This window comes from Elephantulus edwardii, unplaced genomic scaffold, assembly GCF_000299155.1.
Source record: "Elephantulus edwardii isolate Elephantulus edwardi_28Jun2011 unplaced genomic scaffold, EleEdw1.0 scaffold00283, whole genome shotgun sequence".
In the NCBI taxonomy this organism is placed as follows: domain Eukaryota; kingdom Metazoa; phylum Chordata; class Mammalia; order Macroscelidea; family Macroscelididae; genus Elephantulus; species Elephantulus edwardii.
In genome coordinates this window covers 3,305,733-3,325,473 of record NW_006400033.1, presented here as the reverse complement: position 1 = coordinate 3,325,473, position 19,741 = coordinate 3,305,733, and the positions used below count along the sequence as shown (strand labels likewise).

At 38.9% G+C, this 19,741-nt stretch overlaps 1 pseudogene; it reads left to right on the top strand.

Annotated features, from left to right (window-relative positions):
* The first annotated feature begins 15,930 nt into the window (after positions 1-15,930).
* Positions 15,931-16,577, top strand: LOC102863213 (annotated as a pseudogene).
* Positions 16,578-19,741: the final 3,164 nt, after the last annotated feature.

The window sequence follows — 19,741 nt, the reverse complement described above, 5'->3', positions numbered from 1 at the left end:
TTAGAATAGTGAGAGAAAATCTTCACCCTGAAACCTACAGTGTCCCTTTTCAGCAGGAAGTAGCTAAGAGAATATGCCATCCCCTTTTCCTTATGAATCAGGGTGAAATCTCTCTCAGGGAGGAGTGATAGGGAATAACAAAGGACACACTGACAAAGGAGATTAATCAGAACTGGCTTTGACAAGAACTGTGGCAACTGGATAATTAAAACAGACATTCAAGGGGGGGTGGGGGGAGAAGAACGAACTGGGGAGGAGGGTAGAGAAAACAGTGCAACAATGAATGAATGAAAACCCAAAATCTCTGAAATGTTCATTAAAACTAATAAATTTTTTAAAAAGGCACAATATTTGGATTAACAGTGCAACTTCCTACAGGCTGTGCCAGTCAACTCACGTCTTATTCGTATGTGTAAGGAAACAACACACTGCCCAATCCTGCATCCTCCTCACAGCCTCATTGCGTCCATTGTTACAACCACTTTGTCAGTTCATCTCATTGAGGCTCTTGCTCTTTATTTACTGACCATTTATAAAACCAATGCATTATCTTTATCCAGGGACTGATCCCTCTGGATAATATTCCCAAAGTATGTGAGAGGAATTCTCAGCATTCTTGCTTCTAAGCAGAATTATGGTTGCACTTTGTCCAAGACAGATTTGTTTGTTCTTTTGAAGTCAGTCCATGGTATATTCAATACAAAGACATAGATTATTTTAAGTCTTCCTTAGTCCTTATCCTGCTGAGCTCCCACATACTCAAGTAACAGTTACTGTATCAGTTCATCTTGTTAAGGGCCTTTCTTTCTTTCTCTGATCCTCCAGCTTTCCCAGCATCATGTCTTTTTCCAAAGACTGGTCTCTTCGACAACATACCTAAAGTATGTGAGACAAAGCTTCACCATCTTTATCTCTTAAGAAACAATCTATTTCTGTTTCCTCCAAGACAGCCTGTTAGTGCTATGGCAGTCCATAAACAGTCTATACAGTGTTCTTCGTCAACACCAAAATTCAAAGACAATTGTCCTTTCATTGTCATCCTTATTCATTGTCCAACTTTCAGATGCATAGAAAGCAATTGAAAACATACTATGGTTTACATTCAGTGCATCGTAGTCTTTAAATTAACACCATTGCCTTTTAGCACTTTGGAGAGATCCACAACATCAAATTTTCCCATTGAAACATGTCATTTGATTTCTTGACTGCTACAACCATGAGAAGCTGTGGTGGCTTAGCTGTAAGGAGTTGAGCTGCCAACCCAAAGTCTCATGGTTCAGAACCACCAGCTGCTCAGTGGAAGAAAGATGAAAAATCTCTTCTCATATAATTGACAGCGTCTGAAAACCCACTAGTCAGCTGAGTTGGTTCTGACTTGGCAGTCATAACAATAGCAACTACTAGGGTAGTTCATCTTGGATCCAAGTAAAACAAAATTGGTGACAACTTCAGTGTTTTCTCCATATATTATGATTTGTCCCTTGATTCCATAGTAAGGATTTTTGTTTTCTTGATAGTGAGATGTAATCTACATTGGAGGCTATCTATCTACACAAATATAGATATATAGACATATCCTGTGTGTACCTTCAAGCTATAATCTGCTCATAGCAGATGCTCCAGCAGATTTCAGAGGCACTTAATACACGAGAAATTGCCAGTCTTTCTCACAAAGAGCATCTAGTTGCTTCAAACCACATATCTTTGTGTTGGCAGCACAATTCCTTACCACTAAACCAATACTGTTCCCTTACATAGATATATAAAGAAAGTGTATGTATATCAGGGAGCTCTCATGGCTTAGTGATAAAAAATTGTGCTGTCAACCCAAGGGCACACGATTTGAATCTATCAGTCATTCCATAGACTATAAATGGGTAACTTCCTGTGCGCTACTACAAGAAACAAAAAGACATCTAAGTAAATGGAATAATATATCATGTTCATGGATAGGAAGACTCAATATTATGAAAAGCACAATTCTATGAAAGCAATTTACATGTTAAGTGAAGTCTCAATACAGAAACTGATGCCAATCAAGATGGAAAAGCAGTTTCAACTTCATTTGGAAAGGAAAGAGACCCCCAAATAAGCAAAGCTTGACTGAAAAAGGAAAACAAGGTTACTTGAACTCAAAACTTACTGCCACGGTAATCCACAGTATGATACTGTACCTTGAGTTGTTGACCCAACTCAAGGAACATCAAGGACTACAAAGATTAAAAAACAAACAAAACAAAAAAACCCCAAAAACCTAACCAAATTTAGAAGCACTAATTTATGACATGAAGAGACTTTCAAACATAACAAAAAATCCACATCCAGGACCTTCTCAAAATTAAATCCTTGAGTGCATCAAGAAATGTCTCCAATATTGTAAAATTAAAATCCCACAGGCTGGGAAAAAATATTCAGCAATGACATATCTGGGATTCATATTGAAAATTTACAGAACATTCAAGCATCTCAAGAAAAAAGATAAACATCCCAAATACAAAAGTTAGGAAGAGGACAGGAAAAGACTCTTCACCTAAAAGGGTATTCAGACAACCAACAAACACATGAAGAAATGCTCAGGATCATTATCAATTAGGGAGATGTTAATCAAAACAACAATAAAATACAATCTCACCCCAGGAACTATAACAGTGTTCAACATGACAGCAAACTATAAATATTGGTGAGGTTGCAGAGAAGTTGGAACTCTCGTGCATTACTGATTGCAAAATTATAAAAACCACTGTGGAAGACAGTCTGGCTTTTCCTCAAAATGTTGGAAATAAAAATTCTATTTGATGCAGCTGTCCCATTACTTTTGGCATGTTGTTATGAAACATGCCTCTGGAAACTATGAACTTTGAGAAACAACAATAGTTCTAGAAAGGCTTCAAGTCTTTTGTTTGTAGGGTCACTATGAATCATGCTCAACTCGAAGGCAACCATCAACAAAATTCCTAAGAAAGGAACACCATTCTGGGAAAGGTAGAGGGTCAGTGAAAGAAAAGAAGACCCTCAACTAGATGGATTAACACAGTGAGAGCTGCAAAGGGCTACAGTGTGTCAGAGATGATGAAGAGATGGCACAGGATAGGACAGCTTTCAGATATGTTGCTTATAAAATTGCTATAAGTTATTATACTAGATTTGAAGGAACCTAACAAAACAAATCCCCTACTAGGAATATATCCTAAAGAAATCAGAGATGTCCCACAAGCAAATGTATCCACAATCATGTATACTGCAGCATTATTCATAATATCAAACAGATGGAATTATCCCAAGTGCTCATCAACAAATAAATAGAGAAGCAGCGGTATATTCACACAATGGAGTACTGAAAAACAACTCATGAAACACTACACAACATGGATGAGAACAGAGAGTATTATGAGGAGTGAAATCACTCAGTCACAAAAGAGTAAATATTGTATAAAACCATAGTTATAAAAACAGGAAGGTTACTGGGAGAAGGGGAGGACAGCAGGAAAAGAATGGACAAATAATGAGCACTGTGCTGGAGTAGGCAAAGGGAAGTTCAAGCTGAAATGAATGGGCAATCATATATTATATGTATTGCAATTAACAATTTTGAACAGCACATGCATTACAGACTGAATGGGGGCGTAAGGAGATGAAATTTAAATGAAGAAGTAAATGAAAAACCAATTTCTTTGTAAACCTTCAATAGTAGCACAATTTAAACATCCATAATAAAAACAAAACAAAACCACATATATACATGAGGGTGCTCTGGTGGCATAGTCTATACGAAGTTGCTCTACTAATCCAGAGCCTCTCTGGTGGTTCAGATTCACCAGTGGTTCCACAAAAGAAGGATTGGAAATCTCCTTCTGTGTGATTTACAGACTCAGAAATCTAGGAAGGGTTTCAGTTGTGAGCTGGTTCTCACTGGATGACAATGAGAGGGAAAGATAGGTGAATTAGGGTATATTTTCAGGAGGGGTTATCATGCTGTAATATGTGGCAAGTCGGTGAAGGAAGGCTCACTAAAATGGATTGGCATGCTGATTGCAACAATGGGGTTAAGTAAAGCGGAGATTGTCAGGATGGCAAAGGATCAGGAAAGTTTTTAATTTGTTCTACCTAAAGCTGTGCTATAATCCCAAGAGTGCACAGTTTGAATCCATCAGCGGCTCCATGGGAATAAGGACAGGCAATGTCCTTCTGTGCGATTAACTGCCTCTGAAAAGCCCCTGGAGAGCCAGCTATATGTCAGTTCTGACTCAATGATACACAATCCACAATACAAGGTAGCCATGAGTTAGCATGAACTCAACAGCACCTAACAATATATGTCCATGAATGTCCAAGCAGACAAACAGACAGATGAGAACTGGTACAAGAGAACATTTCATTTTGTTATACTTAAGATCATCATGACTAACAGCCAATTTGATGGCAACTAACATATAAATCTACATAAATCTCTTGCTACGTACAGTTAAGCCAGAACCAATTCATAGCTAACCCTCCAGGGAGGGTAGGTTTATTCCATGGAAGAGATTGCCCATCTTTCTGCTGCAGAGTACTTGTTGTATTCAAACTGCATGCTTTTGAATTAGAAGCATAACTTCTTACAGCTAGGTTACCAGAGTGCCTTGAATTTATACAGATACCTACCTATTGATATCCAAAGACATGCAGTTTGAGTTCACCAAATGTTCCATGGAAGAAAGATGGGAAATCTCCTCACATGGGATTAACTGCCTATGAAAACCTGCTGGAGGATCAGCTATGAGCCAGTTCTGACTTGATGGCACAACATAGATATATACACAAAGGGTCTCTGTATATAGACCCTCTCTCTCTCCCTCTCTCATTTTTTATAATCAAAACAGTCGGGTTTTTAAAACTTAATGTTATGGTTTAATTTTTTTATTTTGTACCTTTCTTTTTTTATTGTGATTTGAGTAAAAGTAATTAGATTTTTCATCCAACCACTCATACACATTTTGTTTCATAACATTACTATATCTTTGTCCCATTTCTTTCTGGGAATTCTTATTTCCATTAATCCTTCTATCCTTCCACTCTCTCCCTTCAAAACTTTATCCTTGGGAAAACTCTGCTCTTTTGACCTTATTTGGCTTGTTATTCTAAGTTAATATTTTAATTAAATAATCTCATTTGACATCCTGATTAAATTGTTAAAAGGAGATACATTTTTAAAGGAGGGCGTTTTATCCATTTGAATTCTCACTTGAGTTTTATTAAAATGAACCTAAGTGCATTAAGGATTTCTGTGGAAAGTGTAAGAGATAGTGCAATGAATTAGATGTCAATGAGTCTATGACTGTAATGGTATCTGACAACACTGGTCATGTTGTACAATAGGTGTGTGTGTGTGTGTGTGTGTGTGTGTGTGTGTGTACATGTGTATAAGTGTGCTTGTGTACTACACACCTGACTTGAGCACAATCCTCGTGACCAGGTAGAGAGAATGTTCCATTTGCTTGGAAATCTTATTCTGTGCATTCCTCTAAACTGTCAAGTGTGCTATCCTACACTTTTATTGCAAATGACAATTAGAAACCAGCTCAAAGATTTTTCCATTTGGTTTGGGTTCTGTAATTTGATTTTGAGTTTGAGGGTTGTGGATATTCTATTTAATATTGACTTCTTCAGTGATTTTGTTGTCATCTTACAATCCTGTTAACAGACACCTGAAATGAACTTAATTGAATTTTTTTTAATTATGCACACTAAGAAAATGAATTTTAAAACTGAGCAACTAAAAAGAGGAAAGAGAAAAAAAATATGTATACACACAACCGAGATGACTGTCATTTGCAGACTATTATTTTGTTAAACGCAGATAAAACTTCATGTGTCTTAGGCTTTAAATCAATTTTCTACATATTATTTTCTGAAAAAGACATTTTAAATCAAATCATTGATCAGCCAGGAAAAAAATGTAACTGAATAGAATAAATTATTTTTCAATATTCAAAAACTTGATACAGAATCTTAAAATTTATAACAGTTCAAATTATAAAAATTTGCTTCATATCTTTCTGTTTGATCCCAAAGTAATCCCATAATCTTGATAAAGTCTTGACCTTCTTGGTTTCCATCACCTGTGTGTAGACAGTATTTGTCTCGGAGTCTGACATATGTGATTGTTGTTGTGTACTATGGAGTTGGACTCCACTCATAGATGACCCTCCAGTGGGCTCCCGAGGCAGTAAGTCACACAGGAGGACACTGCCCTTGCTTCTCCTGTGGAGTAGTTGGTGGATTCGAACTTTCTGCCTGTGTTGGCAGCACAACTTGTTACCTCTAAGCCACCAGTTGGTGATATGTACCATTGAATCAGGTTTAAGAAAGTGTTTAAGAAATATTTGTCAAGTACCAGGAGCTCTGGTAGCACAATAGTTAAATGCTTGGCTGATAAATGGAAGGTTGGCTGTTCAAACGCAGCAGCTGCTCTGCTGGAGAAAGAGACAGTAGTCAGTTTCCATAAATATTTACAAATTTGATCCTATAGGATATCTTTGAGTCAGAAATCAGCTTGTGGACAGTATGTTGTTAAGTACATGGAGAAGCCATTTTTTTAATGTTGTGGTTGTTGTGTACTTTACATGACCCTTTGGCGGGTTTTCGGAGGCATGGGAGGAAATTGCCCATCCTTATTCCACCGAATCACTCACTGGTGGCCTCCAACTAGGTGCCTTCAGGATTGCAGTGCAGCTTCTCACCACTAGGCCACCAGAGTGCCTCATTTTTTCAATAGAAAATTTGTTTCTAATGCATAAGGTAAGGGAGTTTCTTTGTTGTTTTTCAAGCTTTGAAAAAGAAAAGTCAAATTAACTTTTTAGGCATGTGTGAATTTGCGCTGAAGCAAAATGCAGTTAAATTAAAAATGTTGTAAGAACACAAAATGTTGCCCATCAGCAACAGGGTGGCATCAGTACCCTGCACTTGGAATGTCTGTCAGTTGAGATTATAGCATCTGCACATTCCAAAATGATAGCCTACCACTTTCAGAAACTTTCAAAAACTACACTTTTTCATTTGATTATTTTTAATAGCTAATCTTTCTGAATGCCTTTCTCTACTACAAATTGTATCCAGTCAGAAATAATTGTGCTTTAGTCCCGAAAGGCAAGAACAATTTCACATTGCAAAACAAATTAAAAACAATATCATCAATATTGATCAGACCTTTGCATTATTTTTACTAGCACTCATGATGGAAATGTATTTCTATTAAATAGTTTCTAGTAAATCTTATTGATTTATTGCTTTTCCATGCCTGGCATGTGAAATTATTAATGAAAACCGTTTTTTTTAGTTTGTCAAGCAACATATAATCATTTGCCATTTCTGGTTAGAAAATTAGTACAGGAGGGCTCTGTGTGTATGATGAATGTGGGCAGGCTTGCCAGCCCACTCACGCCACTTTTCATTTCACTTGGTCTGCAGAGATTTTCATAAATCAGAAAAGCCACATCAAAGGAAGCTTTTCAATCTAGAGAACATGGAACACTTCCAACACCCAAAAGACACAGTTTCTTTTTGTCTCCTTGCCTACACAAAAGACATCTAAACACCACAGCTAAGACCCAAGTCATCATTCAATACCAAGACTGCTTCTCCTCGGTAAGTGAACAGCACCACCGCCGACCAACCTGTTCACGTCTCAAAACTAACTGAACATCATCCCTGACTCTTCCCTTTCCAATCAATACCCAAATCCAATCTAAACATAAAACCCATTTGCTTCCCTCTACATATACGTCCAGGGAGCTCTGGTGGCCTCATAGGTAAGAAGCTGTGCTGCAATCCCAAAGGCACGTGGTTCAAATCCACCAACTGCTCAGCAGAAGAAAGATAAGCAATCTCCTCCCGTGTGACCTACTGCCTCTGAAAACCCCCCAAAGGCTCAGCTATGGGGTCAGTTCTGACTCAATGGTACACAGCAACAACACAAAAACACATGTATCCAGAACCAACCACTTCCTGTAGTTCTCCTCTACAATCACAGCCTTGTCCTGCCTCATTTCTCACACCTGCTCTATTGCAACAGCCTCTTAATGAAATTGAAAACTTCCAGTTCAGGGCTGACTCGTCTCCACGGGAAATGAGGTTTCACTCGAGACGTTCTCTTCTCCATTGCTTGTCTGTCTTTACTTGGGTTTTTTCTGATCCTCTACACCACCAGGAGCAGGAAGGAGAAAATAGCTTTGAAGAAACTGTTCAAAAACCAAAAGGGTTTGGCCCAAGTAATATTCAGCCTTTAGCTAGAAAGGTAGAAGTGGCTGTAGTGGTGGTTAATAAATGTCCTTGATTTGATGATGATCCAAGGCTCAGAGAGTAGCCAAGCACTCAAACGCTGCAATTTTCAATTCAGTGAGATGTAATGAGCTAGAGAGGGAAGGACTCCAGACTCCTGGAAATAAGGGACTATTAATGAAGAAAAGAGAAGCTACTTCTCTGATATCAGAGGAAGCAAAGAGAATGTTTTGTCAAGGTCAGAAAGAGACATAACAATTGGGCTGGGTAGTGGGCAGAGCAAAAAGTTTTTCTAAAAGAATTAACTGTGTACCTCAGTGTCTACTGTGTGCTTGTAATGGAGCCTACATATGACTATCTCATACTGTTGTTACAAAAAAGGATGAGGGGTGTCTCTGACTAAGGATTTCTTGCTAACACAGGTAAAAAATTCTACTTAATTTTATTTGTAAACTAGATTGTTGTTGTGTGCCATCAATTCGGCTGCAACTCATAGTGATCCTATATACAACAGCCCTAAATCCTGCTCTATCCCTTGCCAATCTTGTTGTCTCTGACTCACCTACCCCCATTACCCCAGTCACTGAATCAATCCATCTCATTGAGGGTCTCCCTCTCTTGCTCTGTCCCTCCACCCTCCCAAGCATGGTGTCCCTTTCCAAGGACTGGTCCCTCTTTGCAACATGTCCAAAGTGTGTCAGATAAAGCTTCAGAATCCTTGCCTCCAAGGAGCAGCCTAGTTTAACCCTTTCTAGGACGAACCTGTTAATTCTCTTAGCAGTCCATGGTATATTCAACACTCTTCTCCAACACCACAGCTCAAAGACATCAATTCTCCTTCTATCATCCCTAGTCCAGCTCTCTTACGACTTTTGTTATTCCAAAAGTAAGTATGTATTATTTCTGTTAGGGACCTTCAAGGTTATTACTACTCGTAGTGACCCTATGTTAAAAAGCACGAGGCATTGTCTTATCCTGTGTCACCCTCACGGTCACTGCTGTGCTGCTTGTCCTTCACTGATCCAGGGATGAGTTCCTCTGCTGGCTCTAGGACCTGGCACAAAGTCTCATCAGTCTTACTCCTAAGGAACATTCTGGCTGCAGTTCTGAAAGGTTTTTATTTGTTCTTTAGGCAGTCTAGGATACATCCAAGATTCTTCTTCAGCACCATAATTCAAAGACATCAGATCTCCTTTGATCTTAATCATTGTCCAACTGTCACACACATATAAGATGATTGAAAACACCATAGCTTTTGGATTAGGCACACTTTGCTTATCAATGCATTAAAGAGAAACTTTTTTCAGCAGGTTTGTGCAATGTGTATATCATCAGTCTCTGATGGGTACTCCTTATCGCGTTGTGCTGTTAAGCCAAAGGTTGTTTCTCCCATGATGGTTCAAACCTAACAGTGGCTCAGTAGAGAAAGATGGGTGGTCTTCTCCCAATACCATTTGCAGTCTCAGAAACACATAGGAGGGTCACTGAGTTGTAACCAACTCAAGGACAATGAGTGCATATTTCCATGGGAAATGATCTAAGAAAAACTTATGATTTTGCTTATTTGTCTAGTTGTGACAATTTTTGTTGAGATGTGGTCCATATTGAAAGCTGTAGCATTTGAGCTTCATCAGTAAATATTTCAAGCCCTCTTTGCTTTCATCTTCACATTGCTGTTGTTTTTGTTGTAGTTGTTGTTATGTGCTATTGAGTTGCCTGTGACTCATAGCGACTCTATGTACAACAGCCCTAAACCCTTCTCTGTCCCTTGCCAATATTATTGTCTCCGACATGCCCATCCCCATTACCCAGTGACTAAATCAATCCATCTCATTGAGGGTCTTCATCTCCTGCATTGTCCTTCCATCCTCCCAAGCTTGATGTGCCTCTCCAAGGACTGATCCTGCCTTGCAACATGTCAAAAGTATGTCAGAAGAAGCTTCAGAATCCTTGACTCCAAGGAGCAGCCTGGCATCACCCTCTCCAGGATGAACTTGTTTGTTCTCCTAGCAGTCCATGGTATATTCAATACTTTTCTCCAGCACCATAGCTCAAAGGTATCAACTCTCCTTCTATCATCCCTAGTCATTTTCCAGCTCTGATGCATAGCAAGTAATTACAAAGATCATGGCCTGTATCAAGTGCACCTTAGTCTCCAGAATGACCTCGTTGCTCTTCAGTATTTTGGAGAGGTCTCTGACAGCAGACTTACCCAACGCAATTCATCTTTTAGTTTCCTGTCTGCTGGTAACAAGAGTGTTGATTGTAGACCCAAGCAAACTGAAGCTGTTAACAGACTCAATCTCTTCACCATCTTTTATGATGCTGCCAATCGGCCTAGTGGTGAGAATCTTTGTTTTGTTGATGTTGAGCTTCAATCCATATTGAAGGCTACAGTCCTTGCTTGAAGCTTCTGCAGCAAGTGCTTCAGGTCCTCCTCAGTCTCAGCAAGCAGGGTTGTGTCATCTGCATAACGCAGACTGTTGATGAGTCTTCTTCCAATCCTGACACCACACTTCTCCTCAAAGAGCCCAGTCTCCCAGATAATCTGTTCTGCATATAGGTTGAAAAGATATGGAGATAGGACACATCCTTGGTGCACATTAGGATTCATTAATGAATCTTCTTCTAATCATGCTATCATAATCTTCTTCATGTAGTCTAGTTTCTCAGATTATTTGCTCAGCAGGTAGGTGGGAGGGGTATGGTAAAATGATACAATATTGACAAAATACCTTCCTCAATTTTGAATTCCCACCTCATAGCTATGTAAATATAGAACAAGCATTCTTTTACTGGGAGATCTTGAATTTTGTGAAGAAAGAGCCCATATGCCCATCAAGTTGAAATTTTTTACTTAGATTTCCACCATCACTGAGAAGTATGAAGGGAAGGATGTGTGCTGATTCTTTCAGCAAAGAAAGTGTTTTTGTTGTTGTTGTTGTTTTTGTTATCGTTGTTAGGTGCTGTCAAGTTAATTAAGACCAATAAGGACCCTATGAACAACAGCTCTGAACCTTGCCTGTCCTGTGCCGTCCTCACTATCACTAATATGTTCAAGACAAGACTAATCAACACATGGAGAAGCCTGGTCCACAGTGCACAGGCGGCCATGGGCAGAGAAGCAGGGAGGCCGCTCAGGTAAGTTCCAGGAGGGAGCAAATCATTCCTAGCTCTGAACACAAACTAAGCTTCCATACAAAGTCTCCAAACCGCCTAGAGGGGACAATCTCGCATTAGAAAATCTGAAAACATAATGCATGAGGATGTATGAAACACAATGTGAATGAAGAACAGTGTGAAAGAAAATGTATACAAACTTTTAAGCAAACCAATTTAAAAAAGGAAAGGGGAAAATAATCTGAATTTTGTATAGTTAAGAAAGCATCTATCTATTGAATTTCTGTTACAAGAACTGAAAGGGAGACAGTCTCTAAATTCATAGTAAAGATACTTCTGCCTTACTCTCTTCTCAAAATGACCCTTAAATACCATGTAGAAAAGAAATAGAATAAAAACTCTTCAATGACCTAGGCTTTAATAGCCCTAATAACGGACTATTGTACACAAGGACACAAGAAAGGCAGATGGATGAATGTCAAACAAGTAGCAGGCAGAGAGAAGTGTCAACCCTAAGTACTTGTGAGATGGAAGGACAGAAAACTAATGAGCCGACAACAAACTGACCTCGAGCTATGCTGTAAAGGCTTCGGGATTGACAGAAGAGAAAGAACCAATCCAAGGCAGAAAGCATGAAGAAATCACAGACTAGAGACAGATTGACTGAAAAGGGCTTTTTTAGTTTGAATTATATACAATAAGCTGTATTTGACATCATTGGAGCAACAGAATGCTGGTATCTCTGATACTAGCAGAGCCAGATTTTAATCTCTAGAGAAAAGACAAGGTTCTTCAATCTTAAATGTTTTAAAGTTGTTGAAGGTCATTGTTGTCCCATTAAGTCAAGTTGGATTTATAGTGACCCAGTAAATAACATATCTGAACCCTTTCCTACCCTGTGTCAATTCTTATTATTTCTGACATACTTGAGTCCATTGTTGCAGTCATTGTGTCAATACACCTGATGAGAGGTATTCCTCTCTGCCGTCCCTCCACCTCTCCATTCATGATGTCCCTCTCCAAGAAATAGCCTCTCCTACCAACATGCCCAAAGTATAGGAAGTGAAGCTTTGTCATCTTGACCTCAAGAAGCACTCTGACTGTACTTTCTCTAAGACATATCTGTTTATTCTTTTTGCTGTCCATGGATCATCCATATTCTTCTCCAACACCATAGCTCAGAGCCATTAATTATTCTTCTGTCGTCCCTATTTATTGTCCAGCTCTCAGATACATAGCAAGTGACAGAAAAGACCATAGACTTAATAGACACACCTTAGTCCTCAAACTGACATCATTGTTCCCCAGTAATTTGGAGAGGTCTCTAATTACAGACTTTCCTAGTACAATATGTCTCCTGATCTCCAAATTGCTGATATCAAATGTGTTGATTGTGGATCCAAGTAAGATGAAGTCATTGACAATTTCAATCTTATCTCTATCTGTGCAACATCATGATTTTACCCATCAGTCCAATGGTGATAATTTTTGTTTTCTTCATGTTGAGATGCAATCCATATTAAAGGTTATAGTCCTTGATCTTCTACAGCAAGTATTTCATGTCCTCTTCACTTTCAGCAAGCAAGGTTGTGTCATCTGCATAATGCAGGTTGGTGGTGAGTCTTCCTCTGATGCTAACTCTTGGAATCCCTTGTCTTACACAGAAGAAAAGTCATGTGGATTTCTCAACTGTAATCTTTACAGCAGCAGATAACCAGTTCTTTGTTTTACGGTGTCACTTGGGTGAATTTGAACCTGCCAAGCCAAAGGCATGCAGTTTGTATCCACCAGCTTCTCCAAGGGAGAAAGATGGGCAGTCTCCTTCTGTGCTATTTACTGCCTCTAAAAACTGCTTGAGGGCCAACTATGGGTTGGTTCTGACTCAACAGTACATAATAACAACAGTATGGTGGTCATCATTCTCAAAGCCCTGCCATATGTGTGTGTGTTCTTGCAGGATTAAACCTTGTCGCTGCCATCAAGAGATACATTTAATTGGTTTAAGCAAGAGGTAGTGTGATCATATTCGTTATATAGATGGATATCAGTAATGACTGTGTGGCAGGTAAATCCTAGGAGTAGAGAGGTGGCAATGTGGGGCTTCTGAGAGGAAACCCAGTTTGGGGTCAGTTACCCAAGTCTAGAACATTCAGTTCCTTACCTACAGAGCAGTGATACCTGAGGATGCTTCAGAATTGCTGGGCCATAATTCTGAACATTATTTTTTATAAGCCTGGACTGTACTGTTGTTGTTGTTGTTATTGTTGTTATGTGCTATCAAGTCAATTGCGACTCACAGCAACCCTATGCACACACAATAGCTCTGTGCCCTCTTCTATCCTGAGCCAATCTCACTGTCTCAGGCACACCTACACTCTACTCCAGTTAGTGTGTCAATCTGTCTCATCCAGGGTCTTCCTCTCCTGCACTATCCCTCAACCCTTTCAAGCATTATATCCTTCTCTAAAGATGGGTCCATCCTGACCACATGCCCAAAGTATGTGAGACAAAGTTTCAAAATCCTTGCCAATTCCTCAGAGCAGCTTGTGGCAGCTGTATACATGAACTTGAGAATCAGAGCCTATGAAAAGACAAGACACAGACTATGAGAAAATATTTTCAAATGGCACATATGATAAGGGATTTGTATCCAGAATGCATGTAGAATGTTTAGAACACAAGAATAGCCTATTTTAGGTGAAAACAACCCAAGTGCCCATCAACAAACTAATAGATAGAGAAACTGTGGTATATTCACACAATGGAATACTATGCAGCACTTAAAAAAGAACTCATGAAATATTATGCAAAATGAGTGACCCTGGAGGACATTACATTGAGTGAAAGACCTCAGTCACAAAATGACAAATGCTGCATAGTGCTATTGTTGCAAAGCAGGACTGACATCGGACTTGGGGAGAAACTGAGAGGGGACAAATAATGTATATTGCATTGAAACAGATAATGGAGAGAACTATTTAGGAGGAATATATGATTAGGTATTATTACCATTTCAAGAGTCCAAAATGAAAGCTGCATATGGAGTGGACTAGGGCAGAGGGAGGATTATATAACAATGAAAGAATTTTGTTTTGTTTTGTTTTACTTTTCAAAGAGAAAAGTGAACTGGGGGTGGGGGAGAAGTGGGCAGGGAGGAAACTGTGCAACAATGAATGAGTGGAAATTAAAAAAATAAAAAATAAATTAATGGATTTGTACATTTTTTTATTGCAAATATACTTGAAAAACACACAAATGGCAATTGTGCACATAGATCTCACCTGATGGACTGCACAGAAATCAGATTGACCACATCTGTGTCAAGAGTCAGTGATGAATGTCTTAGCAGCTTTATTTGTAATAACTAGCACATAGGAACAACCCATATCTCCACTAGCAGGTAAATAAATACATAATCCTTTACTTATTCAATAAAATGGTACTCAGTAATAACATAATAATACAAACCATGAATTGTCTTCATTTGCTAGTGCTACTCTAACACACATACATTTAAAGTAAGTGACTTTAAAAAACACTTTTTTCAATATTCTGCAAGCTACATGTCCAAATTAACATTTTGGCTATTGTCTTTAGTAATATAAGTGCTACTATAACAGCACTACCACAAATGGTTGAGTTCAACAAACAGAACTGTATTCTCATAGAGATTGTTGCTGTTTTTGTTGTTAGATGCTTTTGAGTACGACCTATAGCAACCCTATGAACAACAAATCTGACCCCTGTCCTATCTCTGATACACTTGAGCCCATTGCTGCAGTTACCATGTCAGTCCATCTCAATGGGGTCTTCCCTTCTTTTGCTGACCCTTCACCTTTCCAAACATGGTATTCTTTTCCAAGGAATAACTTCTCTTAGCAACATGTCCAAAGTATGAGATGAAGCTTTGCCATTCTTGCTTTCAAGGAACACTCCGTGTGCACGCTTTCCAGGACAAACCTGCTTTTTATTTTTGCAGTCCATAGTATATTCAGTACTCTTTTCCAAAACCAAAACTCAACTCCATCAATTCATCTTCTATCATCTTTATTGATTTCCCAGCTTTAGGAGGCCAGAAATCCAAATCCAGGGCACTAAGGCCAGGGCAAAGCTTTGTTTCTCTGTTGAAACTAGGGGAAGTTTCTTACCTCTTAGCATCTGTAAGCTTAGCATCCATTAGAAATCTCATGTGTCTTGACATGAATCTCACCCCGAGTTTCTCATGGCAGGGCTAACAGAGTTGAAGAGAAAGGATTACATAAGGCATAAGGAAACTTTGGAAGTGATGAATGTGTTCGTTATCTATCTTGGTAACAATTGATAGGCGCATGCATAAATCAAACTTTTTCAAATATCACAGTATATAACTATGTGTACTTTATTGTATGTCTTATATCACAACAAAGCCATAAAGAAAAAAAACCTTGAAGTCTATTATATTGAGATGTTCATGTTTCCCTTTGCCTCTTAAAAAAAAAATTTAGACAGTAATTGCTGTCTGTGCTGCCATCCCCTATCTGCAGTCATCCGCTGTGTTAGCGAACTGTACTGAAAATGTCCGGTGAAGCCACAGAAACCGTCCCTGCTACAGAGCAGGAGTTGCCACAGCCCCAGGCTGAGACGGGACCAGCAACAGAATCGGCAGTGATGAATCAGTACCAGAGCTTGAGGAACAGGATTCCACACCGGCAACCACACAACAAGCGCAGCTGGCAGCAGCAGCTGAAATCAATGAAGAACCAACCAGTCGGTAAAGCAAAACAAAGAGTGAAAAGAAGGCAAGGAAGTCGATGTCCAAACAGGGACTTCAACAAGTCACAGGGGTTACTAGAGTCACTACCGGAAATCTAAGAATATCCTCTTTGTCATCACAAAACCAGATGTTTATAAGAGCCCGGTTTCAGATACCTACATAGTTTTTGGTGAAGCCAAGATTGAGGACTTATCTCAGTAAGCACAGCTAGCAGCTGCTGAGAAATTCGAAGTTCAAGGTGAAAGCTGTCTTAAACATTCAAGAAAACACACAACCTCCAACTGTTCGAGAGGAGAGTGAAGAGGAAGAGGTTGATGAAACAGGTGTCCGAGTTAAGGACATAGAGTTAGTCATGTCACAAGCAAATGTGTCGAGAGCAAAGGTGGTCTGAGCCCTGAAGAAAAGTCGTAATGATATTGTAAATGATATTATTGAATTAACAATGTAGCCATCTGGGAAAATGAGGACCTTTATTTTTGGTGTTTCAAAAGAGTAACTGCAGTTTGGTTTGAAATTTGTACTGTTTCCATCATTAATTAATAAAGTTATGGCCTCTTGTTGGATTAAAAAAAAGAGAGTTTTAAAACAAAAGTCATCAAAAAAAGTTACTTGAGTTTTCCTTTTGAAAAGACTTTATAATTCCAAAAATATAAAGTGTTTAAAAAAGAAAACAAGAGACAGTAAAAAAAAACAGTGACTTCCAAGGGAGCACAGGGGGTAGCTGAGTGCAGCACTGGGTGTGTTCACCGCCATGGGAATGTTCTGTGGGACTCTGTGATACATCTGTCAAGACCAATAGAACCATAGACAGAGTAAACCCTGTGGGCCTTAATTAATGCAAACTGTGGACTTTCATTAATAACATATCAATATCTAGTCATCAATTCTAGCAAATGAACTGTACTGAGGAAAGATGTCAATTTTAAGGGGAAACGTGAGCAGGAAGAGAGAGTGCATGTGGGAGCGCTTGGTACTATCTGTTCCATTTTCTGCCCTACAAAAGAAGATCTATTCTTTTTTCTTTCAGTATCCCAGTGATTAAAATGTGCACTCAATGTTTGGGAAGCTGCAGTTTAGACACAAGCTCTAATTCATGCTCCAAATTGTTATTGTTGTTGTTGCTATTGTGGTGTGCCATCAAATATGGATCAACCCATAGTTTTTGACCCGCCAGCAGGTTTTCAGAGCAGTTAATCACATGTGAATTGATTGCCCATCTTTCTCCCACAGAGAAACTGGTGAATTTGAATACCATACCTTTGGGTTAACAGCGCAGTTCCTTACTACTAGAGCTCCAAATACAGCTGTCCAATTCTTTTGTCTGACAGGACAAAACTTAATTTGGTTAACTTAATTTGAGCAGCAATTTCATCTCAGTTTTTCTTTTTCTTTATGCCATCAGCTAGTAATCTAGAAGGAAGTTGAGGTGTTTTTAATAGAAAGGGAAATGCAAATTTAAGAATTGGAATTAGGGTCTGCCAAATGTCTCAGTATGATCAGAAAAACAAATTTTATGCTCAAGTAAAACACATACTGGAAGTCACCTCCTCCCACTTCTGCTTTCTGCTTGTTTATTTGCTTTGTGCAGAAATGATAAGTTTTGTAAAGAAAGCATATTTCAGACTCTGCCTTCACAGGAAGCCTTCTACATCTTCTGTTTAAATGACAGCACTTAGGATGATGCATGAATTTAAAAAAGGCAATGTCCAAGCTCATCTCAGGTTTACTTGCTCATTATTATTCATGAAGCCCCTTCTGAGCTCCATTCAAGGATATCTGTAAGCGGTTCCCCAAGACCAGGGACCCCTGCTGTAATAAACAAGTCATTTACATGGAGGAAATGAAAAACCTGCCATGTCTGCCAAATGAAGGGCGACAGGCCTGAGCAGAGAAGGATTGATGAAGTGAGATTAGAGAAGGTAAAGGTGGAGTTAAAATACATCCGAGTTCTCAGGAGTTGGAGGATTTACCCAACAACCAACAAGGATGAGCGTCTGTGCCTCAATCATGCTGCAGTTGCATTCTTTTAAAAATTTTCCTTACACAGCTCATATACATTGTGTTTCACACTATTCTTCATTCACATTGTGTTTCATACAATCATTCCCATTCATTGTGTTTTATAAAATTAATCACCATTGAATTATGCCCACCATTATTCTGTCTTTCTAAATCCACGCTTGATCTTTTTTTCATTTCCACCCACCAAATTATGTGACCCAATGATTTAACCCTTGCCTATCTTCACCCCTCTGCTTTCACCCTCCCCTCCTTGGATCCTCATGCATATTTTAGTAGTTATCTTTCTGTTTCTACAATAATGGTCTTATGCAATATTTGTCCTTATGAGACTGAGTTAATTCACTCAGCGTAATGCTCTGTAGTCTCTTCAAAATTAGGTAGTAATTGTTAAAATCATTGCTCCTGTATGCTACAAAGTATTCCATTGTATGATGTACTACAGTTTCTCAATCCTTTTGATTGTGCTTGTACATTTGGGCTGTTTCCATGTCCTTGCAATGGTGCGTAATGCCACTATGAACATTGGTGTACAAATCTCCACCTGTGTCTCAGTTTTAATATTTTCGGAGTATATTCCTAGCAATGGAATAACTGGGTTATGTGGAATTTCTATGTTCAACTTTTCTAGGAAAAGCCAAACTACTAAACTACTTTGCAGAGTGGTTATACCATGTTACAATCCTACCAACTGTGTATGTGAGAGTTCCTATCTCTCCACATCCTCTCTAACATTTTTCACCTACTGTCCTGTTAAACTTTGCCACTGCTACTGGGATGAGATGGTGTCTCATTGTGCTTTTGATTTGCATATCTCTTATTGCCAGTGATATTTGAGTATTTCTTCATGTGTCTGTTGGCCATGCAAATGTGAAAAGCCTTTCTATATCTTTTGCCCATTTTGTAATTGAGTTATCAGGGTGAGTTTTCTTATGGAGGCCTTGTAGTATTTTGTAAATTTTTGTTATGAGACCCTTGTTTGAGATGGTTACAATTGCATCTTTAAAGAAATATATACACATTTCGTTTAAGATAGGAGTTCTGGTGAACTTGCGATAAGGAGCTGTGCTACATCTAAAGACACACAGTTCAAATCTGCCAGCGCCTTCATGGAAGAAAAATGAACAATCTCCCCCTCATGCAATTTACTGCCTCTAAAAACCTGTTGAAGGGTGAGTTATGGGTCAGGTCTAACTGGATGATGCTTAACAACAGCAACGACTATGTACAGATAGAGAGATGGAGATACAGATGATGAGGATGGCACAGGATAGGCCAGGGTACAGGTCAACTATTCATAGGGTCATTATCAGTCCTACTCAACTTAACAACGTGTGTGTGTGTGTGTGTGTGTGTGTGTGTGTGGTGATGGGGCTGTGTATTATAGAGTCAGAACTGACTCATAGCTAACCCTCTGTTGGGATTTTAGAGGTAGTTAATCGCATGGGAGGATATTGCCCATCCTTCTCCTCCATATAAATATCATTGTTGTTGTTATTGTATACTGTCAAATCTGAACTGACCTATAACTGACATTCCAGTGGGTTTTCAGAGACAGTAAATCACATGGGAAGAGATTGTCCATCCTTTTCC